This window comes from Otolemur garnettii, unplaced genomic scaffold (assembly GCF_000181295.1).
Source record: "Otolemur garnettii isolate 467f Iridium unplaced genomic scaffold, OtoGar3 scaffold00010, whole genome shotgun sequence".
Classification (NCBI taxonomy): Eukaryota; Metazoa; Chordata; class Mammalia; order Primates; family Galagidae; genus Otolemur; species Otolemur garnettii.
In genome coordinates this window covers 13,866,217-13,881,080 of record NW_003852405.1, presented here as the reverse complement: position 1 = coordinate 13,881,080, position 14,864 = coordinate 13,866,217, and the positions used below count along the sequence as shown (strand labels likewise).

Below are 14,864 nucleotides of genomic sequence, written 5' to 3'. Positions count from 1 at the left end.
GCATCTCAATTTTGGAGACTTAAAAAAAAAGCCCTTAGACTGAATGGAAAGGAGAAATAACATGTGCGGGTTCTTTAGGGTCAGATCCTGCAGGGCCTTTTATGTCAACTTAAAAAGTCTGAACCTTTTGTTACAAGAGGAACTTTATTCTTTGTCAGGAGTAGACACTTGATAAAAGTTTCTTGAAGAAAAATTGAGTTACATTGGAGTTTTTTTAATTTTAATTTTTTTGGTAAAAGAGTTACATGTACATGGTAACAACTGAACTGTAGTAGTTGTAGTCCCCAGTTTTGCTCCTTCTCCCCCAGAGGAGCTCTACCTCCCCCGGCCAGGCCCTTCCCTGCTTCTCCTCCCACACCCTCTACTCGAATCGACTCATCACTGCCTCCACTTGCTGTCCAGCTGTCAGCCTGGCATTACTCCTTCCTGCCTCTCTGGTTATAACACTGTTCCTGGTTCCCATGTCGTCCTCCTTCTTTGTTTACACCTTTGTTTTGCTGGAGCAGGTCCTTAAGAAAATTCTCCCCCAAAGTAATCTTTCTCTCCTTCATAAAACTCCCTTTAATTTTTATTCTCTACTCCCATCCTCCTCTTCTCCCTCACTCAGACAACCATTTGAATGTGCTTCTTTTTGCATGTACATGTACTTGCAAAATGTATGTCCTTTTGTTTGCATATTCTTTCCATTTTGGTGAATGAATGACATGTATTGCTGTGCAGACCATTTACCTGCTTCCTCTCACAGCCATTCCCTGCATTTCCCTTGCTCTGGTCTGTTTCCCACATAAGGGGATGACTCTGGCAAACTGGATTTCACATGCTTGTCTGCCATCTGATTAAGTTTGGCCAATTCAGGTCACTGAGATTGCGGAAAAGAGGAAGGGGAAGTACGAGGTATAACAATCAAGTTCATGAACCCATCCTAGAAAAAGTGCTACATACCTTATTGTTAATATAGTCCCCTGTGAAGTACTCCCCTTGGCAAGCTATGAGTCGTCATTGGCACTGCATCACCCTTCACATAAGTTCTGGAACTCTTTTCCTGAAATCACCATCAGAGCTGTCATCACATGGCACACAAAACACACAACAACAATAATGAACAGCACTCTGCAAGACACCTACATGAACGCAGATGTGAGACCCTGGTGCACCATGGTCATGAAGTCTTACTGAGCTGTTGGTACAGTGCTGCCAATGTAAGCGCCTGGTGGCAAGTTTGTGAACTTAATTGTCAGGTCTTCCTACAATAGTAGCTCTGATGGTCATTTCAGAAAAAGTGTTCCAAAATTGCTTTGAAAGGTAGACTAGGTGTTGGTGTTGGTGCCTAGCTTCCCAAAGGGAGTACCTTGAAAGTGACCACAGTGACATTCAGCACTGAGGCATGTAGCACTTTTTCCAGAGTTTGTGAACTTAATTGTCAGCCCTGTTTTCCCTCTACTCCAGCTTTTGCCTTAGGTGGTAACTTTGACAGTTGCAAAATCTCCATTGTGTTTTCAGTGCCAGCTAGGAGGCCGTGGCTTTTAGGCTCTGGTAATTTCCCTTTAGTACCTTTTCTCTTTCTTTTAGCACTGTGGTCCCTAAACCTCCTGTCTGTGGACTAGGCCTGTTAGAAATTGGTCCACACAGTTGGGGGTGAGCTACAGCCACTTCCCATCACTTACATCACCACCCGATCGCTGCCTTCTGTCATGTCTCCTCCTCCACCATTCATGAAAAAATTGTCTTCCATGAAATCAGGTTGGGGACTGTGGCTGGCACATGTGTTTCCAAGCATATTGCCCCCAAAGAGGCTGAACTGGTTCCCGGGGAAGGTAATCTTGCCTTTTTTTGTTTTTTGTGGAAAGCATAGATATACATGCAGTGCCTGATTAATGCATGGTATATCACGGTGGGGGGTGGTTAGGAAAAGTATATACAAAAAGTTTTAGAGGAACAACAATGTAGAAAAGGTAAAGAAATTGCAGAGCAGTGGGTTTCTGTATTGCTTCATAGTTCTTTGTCTATTTTCAGTTCTTCTAGAATCTTTAATTGATTTTCTCTATTAAATTTCCTCTATTTAGCTGACTGACTCAAGTTTTATTATCTTAGAAGGATGCTCCCTGACACAGACATGTGGCTTGTTCTAGTTCCCCCTCTCTAAGCATTATATGTGTTAGATTAGTCCCCTTTGCTAGGTTTACGTCTTATTCATTGCCTCTAGCTGCCTCACACTGTAAGGGTGGAAGGGAAGCTTCCTCTCTGCCCATTCTGAAGGATCACTGAAATGATTGACAATAGACAGAGTAATAGGAGAAAAAGCATACAAATTTATTTAATGAGTATAAACATGGGAGAACCAGGGAAGAAGAGTGAGTACCCAGTGAGATTCAAGTGTTTATATGCCCTTCTTCATAAGGGAAGAAAAGATAGAGGATGTGGATGTAAATTATTTTTAGAGGAAACAAATGGGCTCAAAAAACAGTGCCTATGTCAGCCATTGTTCTTCGAGCTCATGGTAGAGGCCAGGAGGAGGGAAGATTTGGGGGGCATGAAACCTAATGTACATAATGCAATGATACATTTCTAGAATAGAGTATGAATGTTTTTGCTACAACAAATAAGTAAACAAGGAGACAGTTATGCTAATCAGTTAGATGGAGGCATCCCACATTGTATATCAAATCAGCACATTGTACCCCATAAATGCATTAATATACACAGTTATGATTTAATAAAGAATTAAAGAAAACAAATAAACAAACAATCTCCTGGGACCAAGTTCTTCTGAATTCTGCAGCAGGTGGCCAGAAGGTGAGGCGTGGAATTTCATTGTGAACAAAGATTATCTCATTATGCAGATAAAGTCTCCCAGGTAATCTGTTGGCGCTGCCATCAGAAAAATGGATGAAAAACCTGTTTGGGTGTGGTGACAACTTCCAGTTTCTTCTCTTACGTTTAATTTTTTCCTTATGAAAATCATAAGGAAGGATTTTTTTTAATTTAAAAAAATATTTATTTTTAAGAATTATGGAAAATAAACAAAAGGTAAAATTTATCATCTTAATCATTTTTAAGGGATACTTTACTGGCATTAAATACATTATAATTTTTGTGCAACCAGCACCATCATTTATCTAGGAGGTATTATTGAGGCACTTGCATTTCTTTTGGAAGGAAGTTTTTTTAGTCAGATAAGGACATTTCAGAAAGAGTCCCTTCCAGTGCTCAGGAAAGGAAAAGGATTAGAAGCCTGTATGGTGGTCACACATGTAATTCAGCTACCTGGGAATTTGAGGCAGGGGAATTCCTTCCAGCTAGGAGTTTGGGACCAGCCTGGGCACCATAACAAGACACTTTCTATAAATAAATAAATAAATAAATAAATAAATGAAAGAAAGGAAGGAAGACTAGAGAGATGAGTGATTGGGGAAATATAAGGAAGAAACTTTGGTGCTGAGGCTTATTTCTGAGACCTTTCAACTTTCCTTAACTCAAAGCACTCAGCATGGCAAAGTACCATATTTTTGGGCATTGTTTTCTGACCCCACCAGCACTATTGTATGGTGCACCCTTGTCACCTTTAACATAATCCCTTTTTCAGTTATGAACGCTTAAGCTGCTTCTAGTTCCCCATTCAACTAAAAAGCTGCCATGAGCATCCTTGTATACATGCCTCTAAAGGTCCATGTGAGGATTACTTTGGGATATAGATGCAGGAGTGGAATTGTTGGGTCAGGTATATAATCATTTTGATTACCAAATTGTTCTTCAGAGGTATCTGCATCAATCTTCACTTGCACCAACTTTATAATTTTGACAGTCTAACAAATATAAAGCAATAACTCCTTGGCGCCTTATTTAGAACTTCTCTGTGTACTGTTTTAAAAATCCTTCTTAATATATTTGTTGGTGTTTTGAGTTTCTTCTTCTATAAATTTCCTATTCTTACCCTTTTCTCATTTTCTACTGAGGGTGTTCTTTTTCAGGAGGTTCTTAAACATTCTAAGTTTAACTGTTAATATATATGTATATTGTCAATCTTTCATACATCTATTGACTGTGTCAGTGGCTTCAAATGATAACAAGTTGAGTTTAAGTTGAAGCCTTAATTTTTACATAATAAAATTATAAATGTTTTTGTTTGGGAGTTTATGCTTTGAGTTTTAAATAAAACTTCCAAATTCCTTCCTACTCTTAGGCTATGAAGATATTCTCCCACATTTTTACTTTGTAAGTTTATGGCTTTCACTTTCATTTTTAAGCCTTTAATTTATCTGGAGCATACCTGTTTGGCGTCTTAGGTAGGGTTCAGAAATTCTTTTCTCTATAAAGAGGCAGTTTTCCCAGTAACATCTACCAAAGGAACAGATGTCTAAATGCTTTCTTTTCTGTTCATCTATTAGTCTTCTCTTGAACTAGTACAATATAATTTTGGTTACTATAATTTCATAGTATCCCATAACAACTGGTAGCAAAAGTTGCCACAATCCTTATTTCTTTTTATTAAGGCTGATTTTGTTTTATGGAAATTTATTATTTCTTGTAAATGTCTTGTAATGTCAAATGTATGTTTGTCAAGTTTCTTATAAAAATTAAAACTGGCATTTTGATTGGAATTATATTGAAAAAAGATAAGCCTTTTGAATCTTTACATTCCTAAAATATCTTTACTTTGCCTTCATATTAATTGATAATTTGGCTGGGTAAAGAACTCTATGTTGAAAATTATTTTTCTCTGAGAACTTGGAAAGCATAGATCCATTGGCTTTTAGTATCTGCTGTGTTGATAAGAAGGCAACTTTTGCAGGTAACTTTTTTTTTTTTTCTCTGTGGAAGCTTTTAAAGATCTCCTTGTTAACATTCAGAGTTTTGAGATTTTACAATGACATGTTTAGGGCTAAGTTTTTTTATTTCTTTTAAAGTTATTATGATAGAGATTTTGTTTGTACTTTGAATATATCTGTCTTTCTTTAGTTCTTGGAAATTTTCTTGTATTATTTCTTTGAGAATTTTCTCCCTTTTAGTTTTTTTTTGTTTCTCTTTATGGAACCCATTAACTGGATGTTGGTAACTTTTGAATTTTTTTTTTTATGTTTTAATATTTTTCATGTGTTTGTTTCTTTGCCTCAATTCTAGAAAAGTTTCCTTGACTTTATTTTATAGTCCTTCTAAGTGTTTTATTTCAGGAGTGATTTTAAATATCTAATACCTTAATTTCAATTTTTACCAATTAAGCCTTTATCATGGCACCCTGATTTTGTTTTATGAAAGCAACAACTTTATTTACCCTTTTTATCTACATGTATTAATTAAAAAAATTCTTTGAGTTCAATGTTTCTATTTTTTCTTCATACTTCTTGTTTTCCTTATGTTTCTGATCATATCTAAGTCAGTAGGACTGGACATTGGTATGGATTACCTGAGCTATAGTAGAGGTAGGACTCTTTCCTCTGAGGGAGCTTCTCTGAATGGGGACATAAAGAGGAGTTTTGTGTTAGGCAGAGCAAAACAGAGTATGTTAGAATTTATTATATGATGACCACAAAGGAAACTAGCTCATAAGCAATAGGCCTGCAAATACTGGAATAAGAAGCCCTTATCTCAGGGATACCAGAAAACATGCTGTAATCATTTATTGTTCTTATCTGTTCAATTTTCTTTAAAGAGGCTCTGTTGGCTTTTGACGTGGGAGTAAATATTCTCTGTCTACATTCTACTTCAGACAAGCAGATGATGACTTACATTTTGACGGATAGCATTTGTCTTGGATATGGTTTTAGAAGCTCCCAGTTGAGACTGTGTGTTTGTCCTACCTTCCTGGGAAACAGATGGAACCTTCAATATAAAATAATTAGAGGAGGTTTATTTACAAAAGGACTGTTTCCAACGATATGCACAGACTCATAACTTAGTGTCTTGATAGCAACTGAGCTGTTACCATGCTGAGATCCAGAGAGACCAAAGGGGTAATTATTTGTAGAGGCATCCTTCCTAAATGAAGCAATAATTTTTGTTGGATGGATACAGCAATGCCTCATGACCATGTGGGGCGGGAGCTGCCATTTTCCTCCCTTCAGTCTTCACCTCAGCTCAATCCAAGTGAAACACTGAGAGCTTGGAGACCAGTTGATGTGTCCATACAGATAGCCTGCCAGGACTGAGGCCAGACTGAAGAAGGGAACTGGTGGGGTAAATGGAAAATATCCAATCTAGTAGGTCTAAATTGTTTATAGCTAATCAGATATTTTGAGAAACCTTGATGCCTGAAGCTGCTTTAACTTTGTAGATAGAACTGAATCAAGTGTCCTAAGCTCATTCTGTCCTAAAACACTGTCAACAGAAAACAACTGGGCAACTTACAAACAACAGAAATTTATTTCTGGAGACTGGAAAGTCCAAGATTAAGGTGTCAGCAGATTCTAAGCCTGGTGAGGGGCAATTTTTTGATGGATAGATGGTATCATATTGCATCCTCACATACAGAAGGGGCAAACAAGCTCCCTTGGACTTCTATAAGAATACCAGTCCCATTCATGTGGGCTGGAACCTCATGATTTAATCACTTTCCAAAGATCCCACCTCCTAATGCCATCACACTAGAGATTAGGTTTTAACATGTGACTCCTTAGGGGACACAAAATTCAGACCATAGTAGAACCTTCTAACTTTGGGTGAATCCAGTGCCACTCTTGATTAATATGCCATAGAAGTCTTCTGTAGTGATTGCATTGCAGGGTGAAACTTGCTGGACTTCAGGACTCAAGTCCTGAGAGGTTGGCTATGCAAAGTTATTTAACCTGATAAAACATGTGATGGAAGGAGGAATGGAATCTTGGCAGATACCAATATAAAAATCCCTTGTGACTTTCTCTATTTCAATAACTCAACAGTAGAGGAATTTTAGAAGGCTGAAGTAAGGAAGAAATGTGGGAATTTGGAAAAGTAAAGGCTCTGCTCTGGGTTTTCTTGCTCAGCAAAACAGAAGAGAACTTTAATTGATCTTCCTCATCTCACCACTAATCCTTGTGTGGAAGCCATGGATTTTAAGCCCAGAGATCTCTCTGAGATTGACACCCATACATGATGTTTGCCTGTACTACATTTGCCAAGTTCCTTGGCTCAGTTTACCTTTCTTCTTCCTGCTGATGGCACCTTCTCAGATCACTGGGAAGTGGAACATTTCATGCAACCTAACTTATGACACTGGGAATTGCAGTTGTTGCAGGCTTAAAACATGGAATCCTTTTGTACCTGATCTTCTGAAATGATGAAGTGCATAAAAAAAATCAGAACATGTGCTTTTTTTGCCTTCACACTGTCTAAAGGGCTTTGCTTGGTCGAATGCAATGAACCATTGCAACAACATGGATGGAACTGGAGAACACTACATTAAGTGAAATAATCCAAGCACAGAAAGACAAATCTCACGTGCTCTCACCCTATGTGATAGGTAAATGCTAAAACAATTTATCTCATAGAGACAGAGAGTAGAATGAAGGTTACCAGGTGCTGGACAGGGTAGCAGGGAGGGGTGAAGATAAAGAGGGGATGGTAAATAGGCACAAAAATGTAATTAGTTATTTAGATAGAATGAGCAATATTTGGTAACAATACAAAGTGACTATAATCAATGAGTTAAGGTATACTTTAAAATAACTAAAAGAGTGAAATTAGAATTCCTAACATAAAGAAATGATAAATTCCTGAGGTAATGTATACTCTAGTTACACTGATTTGATTAATTCACATTGTGTGCCTGTATCAAAACATCACAAGTACCCTATGAATATATATAATGCAATTATTAAGTACCCATAATAAATAAAAATACAAAATAACACCCTCCCCCCAAAAGAATGCAATGAACCAGTGCCACTTCTCCCCCTTCAGTATTTTTGAAGAAATGTCATTTTCTTAGAGTCACAGTTTCCAAGGGGATATAGAGAGACATTGCTCTGGGACCTCCAATCCTTCGGCAACTAGTGGCTTCATCTTCATGTTGACACAGACTCCATTTCTGAGCTTACAGGTAGCAGAAAGTAGGGGAAAAACTAAGCAACTTTCCAATTTGTTTCAGCCCATCAGGTATACCTTGTTGGTAAGCCTTAGTAAGCAATTTTTTTTTTTTCTAGAAAATTACTCATTTTGTGAAATTGAAAAAAACAATCTTTTATGATTCTTCAAATTTTCTTTGAATCTGAGTTATTTTACCATTCTGATTTCTTGTTGTGTATGTTTTTTGCTTTTTCTCTATTTTCCTTATCAGAGTCAACAATAAGTTGTTTGCTTTTTGGCATTTCAACCAGATTCTAAATTTATTACTTAGTCCTACTTTTTCCTCATTTCAAAGTCATTCATTTCTCTTTATCCTTATTAATTCCATCATTGTGCTTCTGTTAAGCTTATATTAGATTTTAAACTTGGATGCCTTATTTACATTTTTTTTCTTTTTGTATTCAGGGAAGTATTTGAGGATATTAGTTTTCCTCTAAGTTATATTTTAGTTATTTTCCATAGAGGTCATGTACTGTATTTTCATTGTTGTTATTTCTAGATATTCTTGAGTTTCTGTTTGAATTTCCTCTTGTGCCTTCAAGGATATTTTATTAGGAGAATGGGAAAGGCTTCTACGTCAGAAAATTGTGTACATCAGGAAATTGTTTTAAATTATAAGATTCTAAATGATCAAACTTAGATTAAATTAAGGTCTGAATGACAAGAGTCAATGAAAATGTATGAGAGAGTTAAAATGATTTCTCTGAGTTAGTAGCAAACTGCCTTAACATGTGGACTTAGAGCCAGCTAAGGCTGGGAAAATCTGTTGAGAAAACTAAAATTAGAACTACAGGGAAATCAAAAAGGAGAGAAACATTTTGATGAGATTAACACCTAAAACACATCATCAAAGAACACAATCCCCATCTTCTCAAGCCTAACTGAGTTCTTGATGTCTAAACCACACAAAGTCACTCTTGACTAGATTGTGCGCTAGGTTATAATTAGACTGGAAGTTCCTTTAGGGCAAAGTCTGTCCATTGCAGTAATAATCCTGGGCATTCACCTTACCTGTCTGCCATGGCTGATAATGGTTGGTAAGATCAAAGTTTCACAGACACCAAATAATAAGTGTATTTTAAAAGTAAGTAAAACTTTCAGAAGGTATCTGCTGCCAACACAAATTAGCTTAGTTGGCTTAACAGTCTACTGTGGATCAATCACTGGTTTTCACTGTTTGGGTAATATTGCTGCCATGTTCAATTTGCTGACACAGATTTTTTTCCAAGTTTCATAATATTCAGAAAGTGACTCTTTAAAAAGTTTCAAAGTGTCTCCTACTTTGAAATCATATGTCCTGTGTTCTCTCTCTCTCTTGTTTGGTTTTCTCAGGTCTCAGCAAAATGCTTATGTAACTGTCTGACCTTTTCACAAATTATGGCAGTGCTTAACGGTCCATTTATCTGGGCTTGATCGTCTCTCTGTGCTTGGAGATTTGTACCACATCGGAGCTGTCCCTGGATTCACGCACTTGGGCCACAGAAGTAGGGACAGTCATTGCTCTGGCTGTTTGTAATAATGCAGGTCGGGACTGAATGTACAACGGCTGCCTGGGAAGATAATTGACTGAATACCCATTTATACAAAAACAAAACTATGACATTTTAAATCTATGCTGTATTTAGTGATTATTGCATCTCCCCTTGGCAGATAACAGCTACAATCACAACAGAGAGACACTGGCACTTACTGAGTACTTATTTCTTAGTACTTTTCCTGGCTAACTCACTAAATCTTTATGACCGAAGTTACTGTAACTTTTCCCATTTTATAGACAACAGAGAGGTTAAATGTCTTAGGTCCCTGCTCTAATAAGCAGCAAATCGGAACTCAGATCCCAAGCAGTCTGGCTGGAGAACCCTCTCATGTTACTGTAATATGCTGCTGCTTTTAATGCAAAATGATGGGATTTTATATTTTTTACTTTTTATTGTTTTGTTTTTTTTTTGGTTTCCATTCCCATGGTTTACTAAATAAGTCATTACCCACTCTGGGTATCCCCAGCTGTCCTTATCTCTAGGAGTGTGGATAACTTCATGGGGCCATGGTTATGACCAAAATAACAGTTTGAATTTCGTTCAGCAGTTGGTCCCTTGCTTTTCAAGTGCAAATGCATCACTGTCAAGGCTGCAGCATTGCATAAATATTCACAATCTCCAGAAATGGTCATTATTAACATCTTCCAGCTCACATTTACAAAAAGGCTTCACAATTTTAAAAGAGTCTCATCTCCCCCTCACAGTCTTGACAAGTTTTTCTCCTTGCTCCACCAAAGCAGGGATCTCAGAAGACACCGTGTCCAGGGGCTGCCGGTGACCGTCCGTCAGTGCATCATCCAGCTCCTCATGGTTCCATGAACTGCTCTTGGACTCAGTCATACCCAGCTTTGGCATGGGGTTCTTAAGAGTCTGTTTCCCTTTTGAGACCAGTCAGTGCTGAATCTTTTCACTTAGATAGTGGGCTTGTACCTTTCAATGCATCATCTCCAACTTCATGTGTCTGCATGGTGCTCTGAGTATAGCCATACTGGGGGGTAACTGCAGCTATAGCTGCCTGTGTTCTGGTCATAGCCCCACTGAACATGGAAGTTCTGGTACTGCTGGTAACACCGGCTGTAGCTGTCACCACACATCTAGCTATGCTCCGCTGGCTTTGCCACACTCAGCTGCCTGGGTTTAGACCCTGGTCCTGCTGCCCTTGCCACTCCGTCAGTGCTACCTGCTGTTCCAAATCATCTGTGAATTTCACAAAACCATCACTCTTAGACATGCCTGTCTGGTCCAAAACCACCTTGCTCCCCCAACAGGAGGAGTGGACTTTCATGAAGAATTCATACAGCATGCCATCATCCAGTTGGGGATAAGGTCCCCCACCAAGAGGGGCTGTTATTTGGTTGTTTCTCATGAGTAGCATAGTTCAGTTTAAGACATTTTGCCTTGCCAAAACATCTCCCCCTTTCTAGCCTCAGCTTTCTCTCCTGTATAAAATGAGGAGGTTGCATGGATGACCACTAAGGTCACCACAGCTCCATGGCTCTGTGAGCCCAGGCGTGCCAGTTGGTGCAGCAGTTAGCTAAGTAACTGTGGGAAGAACAGAATGTAACTCTCTTGAAATGTGTCTTTGCGGCTGCCAGTGCATTCTAGTTCCTCAATCAAACATGCAGTCTAGAGTTTCAAGTCTTCTTGAAAGGCAGTGGGGCAGAGTGGGAAGGGCACAGATTTTGAAGGCAATGAATTGTCTGTTTGAATCGTGGCTCTGCCACTCACTATCTGTGTTGCCTTGGGCAAGTTATTTCACTTCCCAGAGCTGTTGTTTCATGGACTGTCGAAGATAACAATGTCCACTGTGTAGGGTTGTTGTAGGATTTAATAAAATGATGTAAGTATATAGTAGGGATTCAGTACATGGTAGCAATCTATGACAATAAAAATGGCCACATCATCAGTATCTAAAGGTCTTCATAGGCTCCTGGAAGGGGTTTCCCATCAATTTTATGCAGACACTTCTCAGCTGTGGCCAAATCTGTAAATCCTACAGAGCAACAGCCACGTGGGATCCCTGTCTCCCCACTGTGGTGGCAAAGGCTTTGGAGGTGAAGTTCTCATCTATGTAGGATTCCAGGTCCTCCCATTCACAGGCCAGCCGCCATGTCCACACATCCCAGTGGGACCTTGTAGGCCTCCCATGCAGAAGCCAGTCTGATCTGTGGGGACCATAACGGAGCATGTGCGTCTGAAACTCAGTGGCAAGGGGACAATGGTGGGACTTTAAATAAATGTCTAGTCAGTGGCTTAGCCATTATCAATAATAACAACCATTAGTGAAATAAAAGGATGTTCAAGCTGGAAGAAATTCTATGGATCAATATTTTAGTCTAATCTTTTTAGTTTTTAGATGAGAAATTGGAAGCCCAGAGAGACAGGCAAGAAGAATCCCAGAGGTCAAAATAGATATGGCCAGGCTGTGAAACAAGATCTTCTGCTTCCTACAGTGTTATCTCTCTCTCTCTCTTTTTTTTTTTGCAGTTTCTGGCTGGGGCCAGGTTTGAACCTGCCACCTCCGGCATATGGGGCCGATGCCCTACTCCTTGAGCCACAGGTGCTGCCCACGGTGTTATCTTTGTATTTTCTCGTCTTGGTTTTTATCATACACTACTACCTTCTATAAAAGTGAGAAATTATATATAGTACAACCTCTGTAAGTTGACCACTCAAGGGACTATAAATCTTTGTATTTTCTCGTCTTGGTTTTTATCATACACTACTACCTTCTATAAAAGTGAGAAATTATATATAGTACAACCTCTGTAAGTTGACCACTCAAGGGACTATAAACAACTGGTCACCATAGGGAGGTGATCAATATAAGGAAGTAAGCCTACTGCACTGATAAGTATCATATATGTGGTGCATGTCGAGTCTGAATTTAAGGAGATGGTCAGTGAGGGAGGTGGTCAACTAAGGAGGTTCTACTCTATTTCCATATTTAGTCTATAATTGTGCAAAAAAGGATCCAGAATGTAATATTTGAGGAACGTCTGTTGGCACTGACTCTGTATTGACTCCAGGATGCAGATGCTGCTGTTCCTCTGCCCTTAAGGAAACCAAGGCTCAGAGCGATTGGAATTGCCCCCATCTTAGAGCTAATGAGTGTTGGAACCCCATATTGAATTCTTATTCATCTGGCTTTGACACTGACAGTCTCTATGCTCCCTAGACCAGCGCTTTTCAACTTTTTTTTTTTTTTTTTAATTTTTTCGTTCTTTTTTGTTGAAATTTCTTTGGCTTCTTTAATTTTTTTTGTTCAAAAAAAAAAAAGAGTAAAAAATATTTATGTATATACACACACACATATATATATACTTACTATGCTTTGAACTTCTTTCAAAATAATTTAATTAATGATCTTTGAAAATTTTTGTGGCACACCTAAGATCCTCTCATGGTTAAGGCCTGTAAGGCGCACAGATACTTTATCAACTGTGTATTCTTAGCTCTAACCATTTGTCTGTTTTTCCTACTTGTCTTCATTAGCGCAAATATGCCTGCTGCATCTATCCATGATCCCCAAACAAAGAGCTTTTATAGATCTCTCTGCTTTTTGGTGAAAAAACTTCCGGGCATAGTACCTCCTGGAAACAAAACAAAACAAAACCCCCTCTACTGAGAAGTCCTTTTCTTTGTAAGTGCTCCTTAGGTAAGACCATCAGAGATCTTCCCTAGCTACAGTAGCTGGGTTATAAATTGTCTGCACTTTGTCTGGCTGGGAGTCTGTGGTTTAATTGTTCCAAATCCCTTACATGGGGCTACATTTACAGACACAATGAGGGGCGAGATTAACATTTGTCCGTCTTGTGTTAGCTTGCTCCCCTGGATTATCTAGTATCCTAGGAAAAGAGTTTGTATAAAAGATCATCCTTCCTCTGGACTTGTTTTCTTTCTGTGTTTTGACCTCTGCAGAAGCAGAAGAATCTTCTTGCTTCTCAGTAAAAGCAGAGAAAGGGTGGTATAATTGCTGGACAGGACATCTTCTCTCACTCAGCACTGCTGTTGCCCTCTGCAAGCAAACCTCTTGCTGCAACCTATGTCTGTTGGTGGATCAGACATCAAACTTGTGGGCTATCATCGCTCATGTTCTGAAAATGGATCCAATGTATTAAATTGCTTAATTAACATGAGAGAGAGGGCTGTGAAATATCTGTTCACATTTGGTAAACAATTTTTTCCTTTTTGTTGTTGTCGTTTCCCTGGTTGATATAAAATCCCTGGTTTGGGATACTAGTGTTTGATTTTAATCTTTCACAATACTGTCTCTTTGGCTCTTTGTGACAACTATTCCAGAAATCGGATGCAAAGAAGTACAGGGCCCTTTATTTTCACACCCATGACTGTGGTGACCATGGTGAGTTTGAGCTGGTGGGTGCAAGTGGTTAATTGGTGAGGTTAATTGGTAAAAGCTTAAATACAGCCCATTTATTTCATTGTTTCCTTCATTTGCCTGAATTTATCAGGCTAGGGGAGTCGATCAGGCAACAAGAGGGGCTGCGTTCTCTTTCCTGGCCTTCCTCGTGAGTTAGTCACAGAGTCGGGCAGGTAGCAGAGCCTGTTACCTTGTCCTGGGTTCCACCCCATCCAGCTGGTCTCACCATGGTAAGGCCTTCTCCACCTGAAAGATCCAAGCCATTCTTTACCAGGCATCATTACAGCAGAATAGCTTCCCTAGCTGGGTGGCAATCCCAATTAACACAATAGTATCCTAATGGGCCACGCCACTGTCAACTAGCCAGATATATGTAAAATACATTTCTCAAAAGCAGTGCCATACCCAGTCAATCAAATAATCCATTTGCCCGATGGCTTCTGCCTGAAGGAGAGGTCATCTGTCTGTCTTGTCAAACAAAAGAGAATTGTTATGAGACTGAGGCCAGTTGTGGCATGTTTCACATGCCTTTGGCTACTGGAGTGGCCGAATTTGACTAATCTCAGGTCGAGAGCTATGGAGCCAATTCTCAGATAAATCAACAGGCAGAAAAACAAACTAACTAACCAACTTTCCACTATCCGATTATGAACATAACTTCAATGGATGACTGTTATCCACATTCAGGAAACCCCTGTGAGTTGTTCAGATGTGACATGGCAATAATCAAGAATGCCACATGAAAGAATATTGGAAAAGTAATTAGATTTTCCTCAGTTCATCATCTAATTAGAGGGCAGGTTAAAGTCCAAAGTAATGAAATTAAAATCTAACTACCGTTAAGTCTGTGATGTTTTTTGCCGGTGCCGGAGCGCTTGGCACCATGGGGGTCATATGTAGATGCAAAG

General features: G+C 39.0%; 1 pseudogene; it reads right to left on the bottom strand.

The window, feature by feature from the left end:
- Positions 1 to 10,262: 10,262 nt before the first annotated feature.
- On the bottom strand, positions 10,263 to 14,220 carry LOC100941099 (annotated as a pseudogene).
- Between the last annotated feature and the right edge of the window lie 644 nt (positions 14,221 to 14,864).